Source organism: Uloborus diversus, chromosome 3 (genome assembly GCF_026930045.1).
Source record: "Uloborus diversus isolate 005 chromosome 3, Udiv.v.3.1, whole genome shotgun sequence".
Classification (NCBI taxonomy): Eukaryota; Metazoa; Arthropoda; class Arachnida; order Araneae; family Uloboridae; genus Uloborus; species Uloborus diversus.
This window is the reverse complement of record NC_072733.1, coordinates 6,725,015-6,744,531: the sequence shown is the minus strand read 5'-3', so window position 1 is coordinate 6,744,531 and position 19,517 is coordinate 6,725,015. Positions and strand designations below refer to the sequence as shown.

Genomic DNA, 19,517 nt, shown 5'->3' with positions numbered 1-19,517 from the left:
GCTTTAAAGAATTGTTCATTCTGTTAAATTTTGTGCAGTAACATATTCTGAATATGTATGCTAATTTTTAGCAGGAACTTAATAACCGCAGGCGTAGCACATTGTAAAAATTACTACATGAAAATATGTTTCAATCTAACATTGTTATCAAAAATCAAAAATGAGAGTTAGAAGACAAGGGTAATTCATTTACTGAAAAAAATTCATTCCTATACTGAGTCAGATAAACTGAAGTACAAATTATTACACTGTGCGTTTCAATGATTTTTGTTGTCGGTTGCATTTTGTTCAAGAAATGTATGCTCGGTAATAGGAAAAACATTTAAAAAATCACTTATGTCTTTAAGTAATATAAATCTGTTATGGAATTTATTCAAAACAAGTATCGAGTTATTGTGCAAAATAGGAACAACCGGACGATAAATTGTGTTTCCACAAATAATACAATTTTACTTTTTATTTCAAAAATAATTTTGGCCAGCAAACATTTTTAGGTTTTTTCTCTGAAAATTAAGAAGAAACTTTTGAACCTAAAACCTAACGGGCAACGGACAGGGAGTAAAAGAACAAAGCTAGAGCAAACGAACGGAAACATTTATTTTGGGAATAAAAATGTATGTGTCCATACATGTATTTGTTCGGGTTTCTCCTCTGCTGCGCTGGTTAAGAATCCTGTTTCGAAACAGCTACGATGGGATTCAAATGTTTGCGGGCAACCATTTTGCATGATCTCATGTCTCAAGGTTTAAATCCATACGCATATGAAACTTTTACAGACTGGCAACCAGAGCACTGTAGAAATATTTCTTGACGTTTTATGGTCGAAATACTGTTATCGATGTTGCCATTCCCTTTTACCATAAAATTTTTCAGGTAAGAAAACAAGAATGCACATTCGCATCTAAAACTTTTAAAGTCTGGCAACCGGAGCACTGTAAAACTATTTCTTTAACTTTTACGGAGCAAATACTGTTATCCATGGTTGCCATTCTATTCTACCGTAAAGTCGTTTTTTACAGTACCATTTTACGGTAAGAAAACAAGAATGCTGAAATCTAGTTTGAAGCAGTGTAGTTTGAACCCACCATCTACAATTGTACCGTGGGCAGGTAAAGGACAGTAACTACAAATATTTATTTATTTTGCATTTTTTTATCTATCGTACATTAGTTTTGTTGTGCAATCTGACTTATTTGGTTTCCGCTGAAAAAGAGCGCGTTTAAACAGTAAAATCACGCCGAATTCGGACAGATATCGAAAAATTGTCACCCAAATGATTTTCAAAATCGTCGGAAAAATGTCACGCAGCCACTAAAAGTAGCTGTTTAACTGGCACAGTCCGTGTGGCGGGCGAGTAGGGGAACTATTTCTTCTAGTGGATTGCAAATAGTTTTTCTCCCTTTAAAGCAGAATATAACATGGTAACATGGTAATTACAGATTAGCATTTAAAAATGTGTTTTATTGCAAATCACGTTATCTGATACTTTTTTTTTTTTTTTTGAGAAATACATACCATAAATTAATTACCGCTTCAAAATAATTTTAACTGATACTATAAATGTTCTTAAGACTGATAATTGCATTATCAAAGGTTGCGTGTCTTTTGGCTTCCCAAAAGTTTCGGAAAGATGCTGAGTGGCTTTCGGAAATAAGATGGGATTCAATTACGTACCATTATCATAACCATCCTGCGCACTGACTTGAAAGCGAAACAAACCGCAATTACATAATTATTTTCCAGATCATGTAACTTGAATAACTATACGTAATTTAAACATAACCTATTCAATAGTAACTATTCTGTTAAACAAGATGAATAAATTGCATTTAATACAAGTTGTAAAAAAGTTCTGAAGGCCAGTAATAATACTGAACAAAAGAAATAGAGGAAATACAAGGATAGTGCAAGTGCAAAGAAAACAAGCATCTTTAACGCCTACATATTTCTATTCAATTTAATACTGAGTGTTCGGGCAGATGAAGTAGGAATAATTCGGAAAACTATCGGTGACGTATTTAGTCAACAAAGATGATAGTTAATGTATTTAAGCTTCCACGAATGTTTGGCTAATGGAGTTAAGAGGCATACTTAGTACGATTTCTTGCATATAAAATAAACTCGTAACATATATATTCCATTGAAAATCCGTTCTGTGCCGAAAATTGTAGTTAAATGGATTTATTCGTTCAAGTTATTTATCATAGTAAGTATTGAAATTTTATTAATTTTCAGATTTACTCTGAATTTCTAAGTCGATTGCTGATTTTTTTTTTCTCTCATTTTGACGCAATATAGATTTTACTTAGACTTTGAAAGTAACTCAAGAATTAAAAAGTAGTAAGGCACAAGGAAATTTAAAATTTCAATCAAAAGTTCTTGCATTTGATTTTTTTTTCAATTGTTTGAAGGAACTGTGCTTTAAAGGTATCTAGCTTTTCTTGAAATTCTAGTTACTTTCATAGTGCTGTCCCTTTAATTTTGAAAAATGTACAAGCATTAAGTTCATTTTTTACAAAAATTTGGAATTATTACCAGTTGATAGCAAACTAAGAAAAGAGAAACTTTTATATTGGTTTTTTCATGCAGTGTTAAGCAAAAATAGAAAAAAAATATTTCTGTATTGACATTCACTCACAGGAATGTGTTTTAAACTTGAGTACCACTTACGTCATATCTATTTTATTGTACCTATCTTCTTTAATAACAGACTCAAGTTGAAACATAATAAAATTTAAAGCAAAACATTGGTTGTTTAGATATAAAAAATTCTCATAAAAAAGTTGTTCAGCACTAAGAGTACAGACAGCGTCAAATATTTTCAACATCGTCGAGTTTTTCCTAGTTTCTTTAATAAAACACACCTGTTGGAAACAGTAATGTCTATTTGAAGAAAACTTATCCGTTCGGAACAAAACACTCTTAAATAAGTGGTATAATTTCTTCGAGTACTGACTCTGTCACAGGGGCCTCATTTTCCTTATCTTCTCCACAACAACAAATTTCCTTTAAAAAAAGTATAGGTTCATTTGTGATTAAAATAAAGCCTTTTCGAGATAAAATTTTACTTAAAAATAAATAGTATATACCACTTATTTTCCACCTGACCGCGGCATTAATATATTTATTTTTTCTTATCCTCTTTAATGAGTGAAATTTAGTTGTGAAAAATAATATAAGTTGAAGAAAAGAAAATCACTTCTATGGAGATTTAAAAAAGAACCTATAAATACGAAGCATAACACAGAATATTTACTACTATAACTTCACTACCCCTCATATTTTCAATTTCCAATCTCCCTTACATGTGACTAGAATTCGTGCGAGTAATGAGTTGCAACCCTTGTTCCTAGATTCATGTTCAGATTTCAATTCATTCAAAGATATTACTTCCGTTGAGCATAAATTAATGCAACAAGCATATGACATTATTAATTGCGGGACATTGGCAATGAATCTCCTTCGTAATCATAATCGGTAAAGCTATCAATAGTAACTGCGGCAGGTGCAAGGGGCATCATGTACAGAACAATACAATTGCGGTCGAGAATGTAGAAATTAATACTAAATGCAATACAGGAACGCATATGACAGTTGTTAGTATGTATACAAAATTAGTGTTTCAAGCAATGGGATAATCGTAATATCGAAGAGTTGTGTAATATTAGGGGTGAAATAATGCAACATTAATGATGTTCTTTTACAATGTGGTTGTTTTAATGGTTCATTTTAATTTGATTTAAATGCTGACTGATGTGGTCGTCATCGCATGAGTTTTATACGTAATATGCCAATTCAAGTGAGAAATATAAAAAAATAAATATGGAAACTAATAAAGTATATTAAAATAAACTAAAATAAAATGCTTTTTTTTTTAAGGAAATTAATGGACATGAACTACAAAATACTTGAAGTAAATTTTAGATAGATGGCAACATGATTTGTGGAAAGCAAAAAAAATGCTCGGAATAAAAATAACTTTCAGAAAACAGGTAAAAAGAGGATACAACTTCGAAATCCACAAAACAATTCGCTTACTTTAAAAAAATAAAACTGCTTCAGATAGATATATCAGCCACTTTTTTATTGTATTTACACTCTCTCTCTCTCTCCCCCTCATTAGACGAACTTATTCAATGACGTTAATAATTTACGCTAGTTTTGCTGCACTTTACGCAAATTTACAAAATAAGTTTTTGCACACATTTATTGACAATATCCGTGCATTTTTATCCCGTTACTCCAAAGGCACTTTCTATTATATTTCTAAGGCACTATATTTCTAAAGCACTTTTCAAATAACGTTTGTATCTATTGCTTAATTTTAGAAGAAAAAAAATATTCAAAATGTATTTTTTTTACTAATAAAATGAAAATTAATATGAAGTTGAAGCGTTTACAATCAACACCAGATCAACCCGTTTTTATTAGTTCTACAGGAGAAACAAAAACCGTTTCCCACTCTGTCATTTTAATTTCTTAAGAAACTTTTTTTCTTTCCTTTAAAAAAACATTCAGTGCTATTTCATTAGTGTTTTCATTTTTAAATTAAAAGTTTTATTTTCGTATCAAAACTGGACTCAGTGGCATAACAGTCCATGGGGGTCAAGGCCTACTGTGTCCATCTCGGTTCTCTTAACAAGGGCTCTGGAGTGCAAGAGTAGAGATCAGCAAACGCAGAAAATTTCCAGGGGAAAAAATCTGTAAAATTATAGAAAAAAGGAAAGAAAAAAAAAACTTTCAAAAATCATGGATTGTGCTGGTTTTCTTACTAAACGCTTGGATTAAAATTTGCTTCGGTTTTGAGTTTGATTTCGATAACCAATGATATTTGTGTACCTTTCATAAACTAAGAATGGTTTCCACACTAGTGATTAGACAAATTGAAATTTAAAACTAATCTGCGAGTAAAAGTAAGCACTGTTTTGAGCATGCATTTATCGCACGGAAAAAATGCTAAAAACTGATGTAGATTAACTAATTATTTTTACTTTGATACATGTGATTCATATGCTGAAAACGGTTTTCAATGCACATAAACAAAATCTGAAAGACTAATTGAGGCGTGAAAATGTTATCTCTCACGCAAATATACAAAGCTGTAGTTTTGCTTGATACTAATATTGAAGATGAAATTATAAATAATTTTTTTAAACCATCAAGCACACGACTTTACTTTTAGACGAGCAAATTATACTCAATGCTGTTATTCAAAAACTTTCTGCACACCTTCCAAATTATCAAAACCCGGGACGCCTTCTTGTTGCACACATTTTTCTAAAAAGTAAAAGTGTTTCGATGTCTTATCTTTAGAGTTTTTAAGCTTTCGTTCGTAGTACTCATCACTAAATCATTTTATCTCAACGATAACATCGTCAAGTGGACGAACTAGCTACCTTACTCCCAGGGGAGCTATTAAACTGCATCAGAAAAAAAGTATCCTATATTTCCTTAATTCACCGATGATAACACAACGCGGGGCAGCTTTAATAAAAGATTGCAAAAATACCGAAATGTCAGCGGCACCTAAAAGCTTGCCTAATGAGCTTAAATCTGCACTTTGCTTTTATCCTCTTTTTTCCGATCATGTTAAATCCTAAAATATATTCCTCAGGGTAAAACTTTCGAAATGCTTTAGCCTAAAATTTTTAAAACGAAAAATTAAGTATTGCATCGTCTTCTCCTTATCTGGTCATAATTTATAAAATCATGTCAAAAATGGAATGGTCCTAATTTTTTAAAAGAGTGTTTTGATGCGTTGTTTTTTCTCTTCGTGTCAAATGAATGCTCATAAACGACTGGTATGAGACCAAAGAGTTACGTTTCTTACAAAAATTTTTAATTCACATATTTATACTTTACCAGTGTTTTACTTGCTGTTTAGTATAATAATAGAAAAATAAAACATCGCTTGTTTTGAGCACCAACTTTGGCTCAGTGTATAAATACTTAGATACGTGTGATGCACAGTTAATGTTGGATAATTTAATACGTGCTCTACACTACATTACAAAACTGATTAAAATAGCACAATGCCATAGTTTGTATTTTGCAATCAACTTTTTTGTTATGTAATACAATATCTGTGGTTCTTCCTAGATATATGAAGAACCATGCATGTTTTTGTTATAACCATTTGATTATGTCTTTTCAGTTCAATTAATTTTATTTTTTAAACCTACTAAAAGTAATTTTTCATTGAGACAGAATATTTTAGGCACATAGTATATTAGAAGCAGTGCAAATTTTATCCACAAGCATAAACATTTTTAATATATTGGAAAAACAGTGAGTACTCTTTATAACCACTCATAATATGCGAAATAACCTGTTGTGAGCTTCATTTAAACTCATTTTTAAAAAACGGACGTTTTTTTTTATCGTATTCCATTAGAGGAATATGGAGCAAAGTGAAATGGTAAAATGTTTACTCTGCTTATTGCGCAAGCTATCTAGTAATATTTTATCTATGTAGTAACACATGTCCATCCAGTCTATTCCAGTCAGGAAAAAAGTACTTCTGAAAATCAAAAAACATAATAACACAAGTAATTTTCAAAAATTGATACTCATACTGTCATACAAAGATGTAAGACAAAAATTATTTTTGCTACCATTAAATGATAAATGTTTTGTTATTAATATTAAAAAAAAATGTTGAGACCTACTTATCTTCAGTGTTGTATTTATTTCCTTAATATTAAGCTTATTTATATTATAAATGCCTTTTACAGGTAGTCAAGAGCATTCGGGGCAAAGTAAATGGGGCAAAGTGATATACTACATTTCATTTACAAATTTAATCTTTTATGAAATCACTTACGTATTTATTTATTAATTACTATTTAATTTAATTTTTTTTAATTTAATGTTTCCCTTACATATTAATTTTTTTCTCAATTATTTTCTTATTCACATAGTATTAGATTAACAGCTTTATTTTTCTCATTTATTATCTCATTTGTTAATTTATTCATTCACTCTTTAATTTACTCAATGAATAATTGACCGAAAATATCTTTAGTTATCGAAAAAAAACATTTTATTACAAAAATATTTTATATTTCACTTTGCTTCATGAAAAAAAAAGTGAAAAATTTCCACATTTTTTTGGGGTTACAAATTTACTGCCAATATTTGAAAATAATGTTTCATAGGAAGTTTTATTACAGAATATATTGGTCTTCATTTATGTACGCAATTTTCAAAAAAACATTTCCAATTCTTAACCAATTGTTGTTTTCCAATTGATATTTATTGATAAAAGTAAGTAATCGTAACTATTTCATTTTGCCGCACATTCCCCTGCTATATATTTATTTGAATTTTAATATGTTAAACATGGTCAAGACATTTTTAGCAAACTAGCATCACTTGCTGAATGTATAGTAAAAAATATTTTTACCTCTTAAAAAAAAGAAAAATGTACTCATACACGAATTTTCAGAATCAGAATATCCTATCAAGAAGTTCTTTAGATTCTCCAGCAATAGAATTTCATAGCGTAAACTTTCTAAGATTATTTTTCTAAGGAGTATTATTAAAGAGAGACAAACATTTATCCTTAACAATCAGTGTTATTTCAAGTATGAGAGAAGGTTCCTAATCCTGATTGCCAAAGGTCGTGAATTGGGAACTTTGAACATTACAGACAGATCGTGTTTTTCTTAGCTCCGAAAACCCTTAAAGATAAGCATTGATTCTGGAATTACCCAAAATAACCAAGACAGCGCATTGGATCATTTACCCTGCGGAAATTTGGAGCAAATGTAGTTGTTTCACATTTGGTGTCGTAGCTCTGATGTAGACTACTGTTTACCATTACGTTCGGGCAATGCTAAATCATTTCTTTGGCCCTGAGGGCAGATCTCACGTAAGGACGCATTATCGAACTTCATTTTTACTTTATAAGCCGGTCGATATTTATAATGGAAGGAGATACCGCCAACAACGTTAAGCAAGAAAATATACTGCCCAGCGATTCCCAAAACGATCATCAAACGATATTAAGTGCAGATAATATTTTGTGAAATTGCCCCATGTAATTTATATCATTAACTATAGACTATGTAACACAACGTATGCAGTTGCCTAACTTTCATTATTACAGGCATTTTTGTTTATGATCCGGAATTTTGTAAATAAGTGCACTTTACGAAGAATAAATATTTTACGCTTTGCGGAAACTCATTAATTAATAATGAAAAAATATTTATTAATGCAGTAAAATAAACCTTCTTGGAAAGTAATAGTAACACTAAATCAGAGTAAAAATATGTACTTTATTTTTATTCATTTCTTTTTTTTTTCGAAAAACATATACATAAGACTCATTTTAAGAGCAAAAAAAAAATCACCACGGTAATGATTAAAAATTATACAGTGTGCCCGCTCAAGTTCATTGCCTTTCCGAAAATTCATAAAGAGCAAGAAATAGTCTTGGCATAGTAAAATTGGCATGCAGTACCCAATAAAGCGGCTTACAGCGCCGCGTTGCGGAAAAACTTTTATTTCAGAAACGGTACGAGATACGAAAAAAAATGTCAGTTACAAAGATGTTCACCAAAACCTGAATTCGTTTTTTAACACACCGAATGTTAAACCTCTCCACCAACGTATGCTTATTATGTACGCTTATGCATGCAACGTATTACGTATATTTATGCCATCTTATCAACTGCCATATTGTACAATGCAGCGGGATATGCATTCATTTGTCCAGATGTGTATTTGAGCTGAAATGCACCATTTTAAGCGCTACAGACATATAAGGCACATTTCCGGCAAGTGTAGATTTGTTCAACGCGATCACAAACAAAATTTCATTTTACGCCTACTATGTTTAACATGACTGTTTCCAAGGTGACTTTTCATTCTTAGTTTGATGATGCTGCACAACTTAGTAATTGATTTTTTTTTTCATATAACGTACCGCTCTTGAGGCAAAAGCTCTAACCCCGAGTTTTTCAACCAAGTGGCGTATAAAGTTAGTATAAAGTCAAAAATAAATGAAACATGATCAAATAAGCATTGATTTACAATATGATTAAAGTGAAATAAAAAAAAGAAAACGCAAATGTTGGAATGCAGTTTAGTTTCTTTCTATTTTTAAAAATAAATTTCAAACTTCATGAATTAATTATAACTTTTTCAATCTTCTTACGCCTAGCTGAGTTTAACAAAATAAAAAACATAGAAATAAAAAAAAATAAAGTTTTATTGCACAGAACTCAAAATATTCAAAACGTTTTGCAAACTTTTGCATTTAAAAAGCTTTTACACTTTCTTTGACACTTTTATGATTTAAAACTTCATTTTATGATTTATGACTTTATCATGTAGAAAACAAAGTCTAAAAATAGTTGTAAAATACTAAAAAAAATTTATAAAGTAAAATATATTTATTAGTCATCCCCAATTAATTCTTCGGAAGGGGTTATTTTTTTGAAATAGAAATGCAGCAAAATTAATTTCAAAACAATCTTTGAGCGCCATGTAAACTTATATAACAATTTCCCCAAGAAAAACTAAAACTATTTTGCCTGTATTTTTTTCAGTAATTTGCATTCGTCTCCACTGCGTAGAATAAACTTGTTTCATAACTTTTCCCATTAAGTCACTATTCTTTGCAACAGAATTGCTGAAAGCGCCCATAAGCGGTTTTAATTTACGGTTTTGTTTCCCAGAAGACTATTCTTTTGTCATGGCTAGATTCGTCTCTTTCTAATCTTTCTCCAGCAAAAGTGGCTTTATTAGCATATCATTCTGGACCGATTCCTTTTCGAGGACGGCGGAAGCAAGAATTCTACTCTTGCAGTGGCTACAAAATAAATTCATATTTTATGGAAATTTGTCGGAACTGTATCGAGTTAAGTTCATGTTGCCGTATTAACTTGAATTTTATTTGCATAAATTTAGTTTTATGCATCGTTAAAGAAAAAAAAAAAAAAACAATGTAGTAACTTGTACTGCAGAGATAATTACGCTAAAAATTACTATATTGCAAACATGTTTGGTATGAACTACAGCATGTATTTATAAAAGTGCATTTTGTACGACTTCTTATATATATATATATATATATATATATATATATAATATATATATATATATATATATATATATATATATATATATATATATATATATATATATATATATATATATATATATAGAAACACTACACTGTAAAAAAAATCCGAAACGTTACTGGCTATTTCCGTGGAACATCTCAGGATTTCACACATTTTCACCTATTTCCCCGTAGTTTCCTGAATCGCTACAAGTTGCATGCGTGCAGACTTGTCACTGTTGTGGAAAATATTTTTAGCAACCAGTTTAAAGATTCAATGAGCGTGTTTATTAAGTGTATCGGCCTAAAGTTGCTTACGGCCTGTCCAGACTGACTAAGCTCCCAATAAGAGCGAAAATGTCAATGGATAGCTACAGCTTTGCAAGGCGGGAATTGCAGGCAAGATATATGCTTGGTTCCTTCTTGCATAGCTTTAGGCGTGGTCGCTCTGCTATTTATGGAGCCTTCTTGGTAAAGTAGGAAGATTCTAATCAATTATACTGACCCTACTTAATTTTTCTAGAAGGTTCTAGAGACATGACTGGCTTTAACAGGGCAGATTTCGCACGTCTTCATAAAGTTTCAAGGTTAATTTCAGAAAGGTTACTGACTTTTAGCGGAAAGCGTTACTGGTTTTTCCAAGATATGTTACTGGAAGAAATTGGGCACATCAGCTGCCCATTATTTTTCAGGAACGTTTCTGAATCGTTTTTACAGTGTATCATATATTGTATTTATAATCCGGACAAGTCAACCAAAATGAACTTCACTAAAAATGAACTTCTCGACTCAGTTCAATAGGCGCCACAGGCTGCTCTATGATATTGGTAGACAACACATTTGATAGCAATATAAGGATTGAACAAGAACGAAAAAAATCTTTTAAAAGAAGGAAAAAATGAAAAAATCCCAAAATACCCTGGGGCCTCATCAGGGGGTACTCCCCAAGGGTAGGGAAAAACCATGAGATGTTTCGTGAGTGCTGCTGGCGAAATTTGCCTAAAAAAGCAGCACTAGTCCCCGACATCTCACAAAACAAGCAAGTGGGTTACTGAAAGTCCAGAGTATCAGCATGACATGAAATACAAACATTGGACCTTTTCAAATGAAAAATACAAGTTTTATCTAAAGAAAATAGAACAATATTTAAGCTACAGGATTTATATAAAGAAAATAGAACAACATTTAAATCACAATAGAAACAAAATTCATACCTAAACTCAAAATCAAAAGAAAGAACGGGCAACCATCTAAATATATATATATATATATATATATATATATATATATATATATATATATATATATATATATATATATATATATATATAATATTTACTGGCTGATAAAAAACATACACGCAAGCAAACCATCATGTAGAGCATAAGGTTGCAAACGCAATACTGACGTACTATACTTACATTAACCCATAAACTAACGGATGCGAAACAGGTCAAAAAATTACTCTACGAAAACAATTTTAGTTTTTAAGAGCGCTTAAAATGTTTTGTTTTTGAAGTTGCGGCCTGTAACTCTACCACACGCGTTTGCAACGACATCGCAGCAATCGATGAAAGCTTGTCGATTGGCTCTTCATTACGACGATCGGTGCTTTATCTTAGCGGAGTATGTAAATACAGCTGCAAACTGTTTCATACAGCTGCAAAAATTTACAGGTGCATACAGTTTATTCTGATACAGCTGCAAAAATTTCAACAATTTCTTAACTAAATTGCTGTGCTAAATCGTTTCTGTGTAATAATGTTGTGGTCTGTTTCGCATCCATTAGTTTCAAGCTTTATGTGCACGTAGCGTATTAACGTTTAGATGTATGCTATCACCCAGTAAAATTTTTCACTCCTATTTAGACTGATCTTGTGAACATTAGTAATCGTTTTTTTTATGACTAATACGGTTTAATATATATTTCCGACCAGTATTTATAAACCTAATTTTGAAAATCAAAGGTAACGTGGAAAATATGTTAGGAAATGTGCAACAGTCATTTGTATTTTCGGCATTTTCCTTTTTCTGAACCACTGAACTCGTTTCCCAACATCGTCATTTCCTCTAACACAAAGTGACGATGGCTTGCGAAACTATTTGAAAATGGCGTTGGCAGTTTTCTTCTTGTTCGCAAACTAGGGAGCAAGGCACAAGTGAAGGGACATTTTCCCGTCTCCTCTACCCATAGTAAGCAACTTTGCTACCAACCATATAAATTTCAGGCAGACAAAGATAACAAGCGTATTTTAGTGGTTCTTTATGGTCTCGAATATTGCTTCTGGAATCCCTCAGTCTTTAGCTTGATGACCTTACCAGTGGTATACCCATAGATTTACAGGGGGAAGTTATTTTAACAGAAATCTCGTTTCATAATTAAAAAAAAAAATAAATAAATAAAAAAGCATTCATTACGAAAGACAAGTGTTGCTACTATTAAATGTGAAAATTATAAATCTTTAGAGGCACGAAGCATTTCATTTATGAATATAAAACAATATGTGATCAATTTTCGTATTAACACTATTTTGGGAACTCGGAAACAAAATAAAAAAATATTTTTTTAGGGTAAAACCAGGCTTTTTTTTTGCCAAACTACAAAAGTTTAAGTGATTACTACCATAAGTAATTTATCACAACACAACTTTTCTTTTGAAGAAAAAAAAAGTTTTCATAGCGAAAAGTACTTTAAAATATGATGAATGATGCGTAATTGTGTTATCACGTAGGTAAATTTAAAAAAAAAAAAATCTTATATCGGGGCTTGAATACAACAACTTTTAACTTATTTTTTTGAAAAAGAAATTCATCTTAAGGCTGCGTCAAAATAAATTAGTAAAGGCCACATAAGGTAATCCTTAATCATAAAACTTTTCGTGGCATGCAAATGCTCTGCTGTTAGAGGCGAAGATATGGGATGTAGATATGCATTTGGTTAATTTCTTTAGTGTTTCATTATAGCGACAAGGACAAACGCTTGCCAAATAATTACTACGTTTAGCAGTTAGCAATAATGCGCTGTCTACAGCAGACAGTGATGAATAGCTGTGTAATTATATTCCTCCAGCAGCGGTGACACATTTTACAGAAGATGCACTTTAAAATATATATCACTGCCATCAGTTTCGTGTGCGTAAATTGACCACTGGTGTTTAGCTCTAATTATTATTAATTCTATAAAATGTGACTGAAAGAGATATTAAGGTCTAGTTCATATAAAAATGGTGAATGAGAAATTTAATTCAACTTGTAGAAGCTATAGCAGCGTTTATTAAGCAAATGTATTCATTCAAAATAAAAACATGTTACTTACAATTAAGAGCAAAATCGGAATCATAAACATTTTTAAACTAAATATTTAATTGTCTAGCCACCAATGAAAAACAATTGCAAATGCACAGTGTATTGCTTTTTATGTGTGAAGATTTTCTCTTTTTTTTCAATAGAATTAATGCTTGGTTGCGTTCAAAAAAACATTAAAAAATAATCATTAATGTTGAGAAAAAAGATACATCTAACTACAGTTCAGAAACTTTGCATAAATACTCTTCATGAGGTTATTTATTTCAGTTGCAGTAAATACAGTGTTTGTGAAAGACTTTTAAATGCTGTAAAGTTATTTTTTGATTCAAAAAGCATTCAAAATGTGTTACGAAAAAAGAAGTGACGACTTTTTTTTTTAGGGCAAAGGGTCAAAGATTTTAACTCTAACATTCCTCGTTACCTATGTATGAATTAAACACTTTCAAATGCAATACTAACACTTATTTTTTTTTTATTTTTTTTTTTTTTTTTTGAAAATCGAAAACTGATTCAATATGCCTAAGAAAAACATTGATGCAAGACAAAGAATAGTTTTATCCAATGATCTAATAACGAAAAAACTAGGCTGAAATAATCGTTAGTACTGAAGAGGAAAAAAGAACTCGACTTAAAAAGTTCTGTTTTGAAAACGATTAAGGAAAGAAAAAAACCGAAGAGACGGTTATTATGATCTTTAGGCAGTGGAATAAGGGATAGTTTTTTTTTCTTTTTTTTAATCTGTATTGAGAATCTCTGAAAAATAAATAAAATATATTTCGCCTGAAGTCCTGCAAGAAAAATACTTTACCTAGTTTAAGTAGAATAATACCAGTAAAAAATAAGATGAAGTAAAGTCTTTTTTAATTGAAGTTAATAAAACCTTAGTGAGGTGAAGGATTAGAGTAAGGGAAAAAAAGATATTTTACCATTCTTCAACCCGGAACGTAATTTGAAAAGTTGAAAATGAAAACAAATCATATAAAATGGGGTTTTGATATTTTCTGTCTTACAAAAGTAATATACTTAGGGTTTTGTTATACCGTGATAAACGTATACGTATTTTAAACAACTTTTTTTTTACCTTAGAGGAAAATATGAAATGAACGGGAAAAAGACAGAAAATACTATATGCTAGTAGAAACTTAGCATAAGAAACTGTTTGAAAAAACATCACAAAATGGTTTTTGTCGAGCATAAATAATTAAAAAAAAAAAAAAAAACAGACATGTTATTTGGTTTAAAAAAAATAAATAAACATAATTTCACTCTTTTCTTCATTTGAAAATTAGAACTACAGAACTACACGAAAGCACTACAAACGCACCTACTTTTGTAAAAAAAAATTAAAGAAACAGTGAAAGAAAACTATTAAAGAAAGAAAAAACAACACACAAAACAAGGTACATCCATAGTCATTTTAACGTAATCAATAACTCAAAATCGAAAAAAAAAAATGAACTGTTTGCATAACATGTATGATTATTGTGTAAATCTATTTTTCATTTTCCGTACTTACTACTGTACTGCGCAGTTCATTCATCTGTAATTAAAGCTATCCTGTGCTTAACTGTTGAAATCCCTGCTTCAAAAGTATTAGTTAATACAATCCGTCAGAGCTCAAATTTTTAACAAAAACAGTATAGGAGCCCTAAGTTGCCGTGGAAAGGTAAATATCAGTATCAGAAAAATTGAGATTTCGAGACATTTGAAGAAACGTGTTTTAGTTTATATACTACTAATAATAGGGATATGTTGGAATTTTACGCTTTTTTTATGCTTTATTTTCAGCAGAAACTAAATAAGCAAAGCTTGTACAATAAAGTTAAAGTATAAGAGATGGTAAAAAATAAAAGGAAAAAACGAAAAGTTTGCAGATACTGCTCTTTACCTTTCTACTGAAGTATAGTCTTTAGGTTATTTCAAATGCGTAAACAATCTGAAATGTGTACAATATGTAAAAATTCATATAAAATTTAAAAGCTTTTCCGGGATGCAAATTATGCCGAGATTTATCATTTCCAACATTGCGTTTCATTGAAATTAATTCTTAGATCCCGTTCTTATTTTACTTAAATACACTTAGTAGTTTAGTAGAATATGTTGTATGAAAACAGCGTTTAAAATAACGCATGTCTTCTGCAATTGCAATAAGAATTTGCAAATGCAGAATTGAATTTGTACTGATGCGTACTACTGACAGAACTAAAATTTTACCCTGGACTTTTGAATTTGGAGCGACTGTCTATTAAACAGAATACAAGTAATGCGATGCACATTTCATCTACTTTGCTCATTCCCTATCTTCCATTGATAAGCGAGAATTCACTCAAATACGTGAAGGAATTCAAGCCTTCATTAGTTGTTGGAAATTCCACGCATGGCTTGGAGTTAAGGATTTGCTTTACAATCGCCTTTATAGAGATGAATTCTATTTTACCGAAAATCTAAATTTACGTTGTAACTCGCTTCTTAAGCTCGTTACGGAAATTAAAGCGATTGTTCGTAGTATCTGTAAAATGATATATAATAAGAACATATTTTCAGAATTTTGATGGCCTTTAAATAAAGTTTATGTATGCATGTTATAGGGGATTTTTTTCTGCCCTCTTCATGTGGGGGAATCTGGGGCAAATTGAAATAGTTAAGATAACTTACTTTTTTTCAAAATGAACAGATGGGAAATGTGCTCTAAAAATTACGCTACATAAAGAAAGAACAATATATTTTATGATAAAAACTGCATTATAACACTTTTTTTAATTTTTGGCAGTAAATTTGCCCCTCCAAAAAAAAGGTGAACATTTTTCACTTCATTTTTTCATGTGGAAAAGTGAAAAATAAAGTTTTTCTCATGAAATATTTTCTATTTGATTGTTAAAGATATTTTTGATCAAATAAATGAGTAAAACAAATAGAGAATGAATAAATGAAAAGAAAATGAAACAATAAACGAAAAAAAAGTGAATAAATAAGGAAATAAGTGAATGAATTAATAAATAAGGGAATTATTAAATGAAAGAATGCTAATGAAATAATTAATAAATTAATAAGTAAGATATTTGTTACAGGATTAAATAAGAAAATAAAATGAACTAGTTCACTTTGCCATATCAACTTTGCGCCGTCATGCCCTTGACTAACTGTTTAAAACATTTAGTATACAAGTAAGCCTAATATTAAAGAAATAAATACTGCACCATATAAATTGTAGATCTCAATTATTATTCAAAATGTTAATAACAAAAACTTAACGAATAAATAACAACAAAATATTTTTTGACTTACAACAAAATATTACAAAATATTACAATCATTTTTTTAAAATTGCTTGTACTATCATGTTCTTTGACTTTTCTTGACCGGAATAGAATAAATGTGTTAGTACAGTTAAAATATTACTAGGTAGGTGGCGCTAAAAGCAAAGAAAATATTTAACCAGTTTTCTTTGTCCCACATCCCCCCCATATCTATACTAATAATATAAAGCTGAAGAGTTTGTTTGTTTAAAAGCGCTAATCTCAGGAAATATTGGTTTGATATGAAAAATTATTTTTGTAGTAAATAGACCGTTAATTGATAGGCTATATATATATATATATATATATATATATATATATATATATATATATATATATATATATATATATATATATATATATATATATATATACTATAGGCTACACGCTATATATAATATCACACTATGACTAAACGGAAAGGAGCAGCAATAAAGTTAAATTCAATAAAATATAATCATGATATATTTTTTGTTGCAGCAACAGCTCAAATTTTGGAGACTGAATAGCTCAGTCGGTAAAGCGCTAGACCATTAACCCTAGGGTCTTTAGCATTTATTACCCGGCTCATTAAAAAAAAAAAATTATAAATCAAGGGCTTTCAATTCTTTTTTATTGTTTTTTTTTTTTATTTTCTTATTAAACGGAAAACGATGTGGATAAGGGTGTGTAACTTTTTACTACATTATATCATAGGGTAATGTACTTAAAATAGTTTTTTAAATACATTGTCGTCTTACTAACACGGGTGAAACCGCGGGGCAAAGCTAAAAATAAAGAAAAATATGAATAATTGTAACTCAATATTATTACTGACACAGGCAGCGCTGGGTATATTAGCTAGTATACAATATATATTTACGAGAACTAGAAAAGAGGTTAGAATAATGTGATTCATGTGTCAGTTTTGCGTTAAGAAATTTTTTGAGCATTCCCGAATTGATCGTTAAATGACGTCCGCGTCCCTTGATTTTATTTTCCTATGATTATAATGCAGGCGTTCGTGTGTCTCGGAATTGAATTATTTATTTACGACCTTCTTCAACTTACACAATCATTTTGAACAAGAACAGTATCCAACGCACAACATCCTAGCCTTCAGTGCGAAATGTACAAATGGATGAATCAAGGTCGTGGGAAAGTTTAAATTGCATAACGTGTACGTGAACGTGATTGTATACGTGTCATGTGTATATACGAGTATATACGTGCATACCTGAGTATACGTATATACGCAAAATAAGTGTACACACATACATACACGGGTATACGCTAGTTAATTCGTGGATACATCCAGTGCGTGTTTCGGTACGTGTCTACTAACGTACATATATATATATATATATATATATATATATATATATATATATATGGAAGCAGGAGTATGTACGTATTTGTATGTGTACACACACTATTATATATTGAAAAGCGATAGCTCTGTGCAGGTAAATTGGATAAAAATGAAACAACGTTTAAAAGCACAGAAAAGATAAAAACTTTATGAAAACGCACACATGTTTCGGAGGCAATCTCGAAGAACAATAATAAGTTTTCTACTACCGTTTACCGAAAACCATTTGCTGTCTGTCTTCCCCCACACTCTCGTTCATGCCACCCGAGGAAGCAAAAAATGTCTGCTTTTTATACTTTTGTCAACCGAGCCATCTCCATATGTTCTGATCAGACCCTTCTCAACAATGAACTCAATTTTTTGAAAGCCGTGGCTCTGGACAGGGGTTATCCTCTTCAGGTCATCGACAGGGCTTTTTGCAAAATTTCAACCCGGAATAAAACCTCCAACATACGTAGTTTTTCTTCAACAAATTTTGTGGTTTTACCGTTTTATCCACATATTTCTTTTCGTATTTCTAGAATTCTTAGTAAATTTGACTTTCGCGTAATTTACAGACCCATAAATAAACTTTCTTTTTCCAAACTGAAGGACCCAATCCAACCACTTGCTCAGTGGGGCATATATCACATTCCTTATCAATGTAATATCGGTTACGTGGGACATTCAAGGTGTTCACTTAAATTTCGTTTGAAAGAACATGAAAACCACGTTAAAAAACAGGAACTGAACAAATCTTCAATTGCTAAACATTGTTGGGACACAGGGCACAATTTTCTCTTTTCGGAAGCCAAGATCATTTGCAGACCTACAACAGTAGGTGAATTAGATTTTCTAGAATCCTTTTACGTTCATAAAAACTTAAGTAATCTTTGCAATGAGTCTTTTTCTGTTCCGCATTTTTCTACAATCTTATTCAATCTTACATGTTAGAATACGTCATATTTTGCCTCAGCTCTCGCTGATAGCTGATTGGTCAATGTTTTTCCGGTTACGCAATTTAAAATTTCCCACGACCTTGATTCATCCATTTGTACATTTCGCACTGAGGAAGGAGGCTATTGCCTCCGAAACATGTCTGCGTTTTTATAAAGTTTTTATCCTTTCATGTGCTTTTAAACGTTGTTTCATTTTTATCCAATTTACCTGTACTGAGCTATTACTTTTCAATCCTAGCATTCACTTGAATTTTGATGTCTTAAATTCAAAATATGGTTGCGATAAAAGCTATTAGTAAAAAGGACACAACGAATATGGTCCTATCGCAATCAAAAGAAAAACATTATTTGAATACCAGATCTCAAAATTCAAGCTTTGTCTTTTTTGATAATTATCTTAAGCTTTTATGGCAGAAACGTTGTTCTATGCTCTGCCAAAACGCTGTAATGATGAGTGAGAATGTATTGTAACAAATGAATGTATTAATGATCTGGGTATGTAAAACCAACAAGTGTTCTGGGCGATTAAAATGTACGATTATCACTTAAACACT

General features: G+C 30.8%; 1 long non-coding RNA gene across 1 annotated transcript in view; it reads right to left on the bottom strand.

Moving 5' to 3' along the window:
- LOC129218264 (uncharacterized) overlaps window positions 1–11,641 on the bottom strand; it is a 96,951-nt gene extending 85,310 nt beyond the window's left edge. The window contains exon 1 of the long non-coding RNA XR_008580309.1: window positions 11,494–11,641. This is a non-coding gene — a long non-coding RNA (uncharacterized LOC129218264). The remainder of the gene's footprint in view (window positions 1–11,493) is intronic.
- Window positions 11,642–19,517: the final 7,876 nt, after the last annotated feature.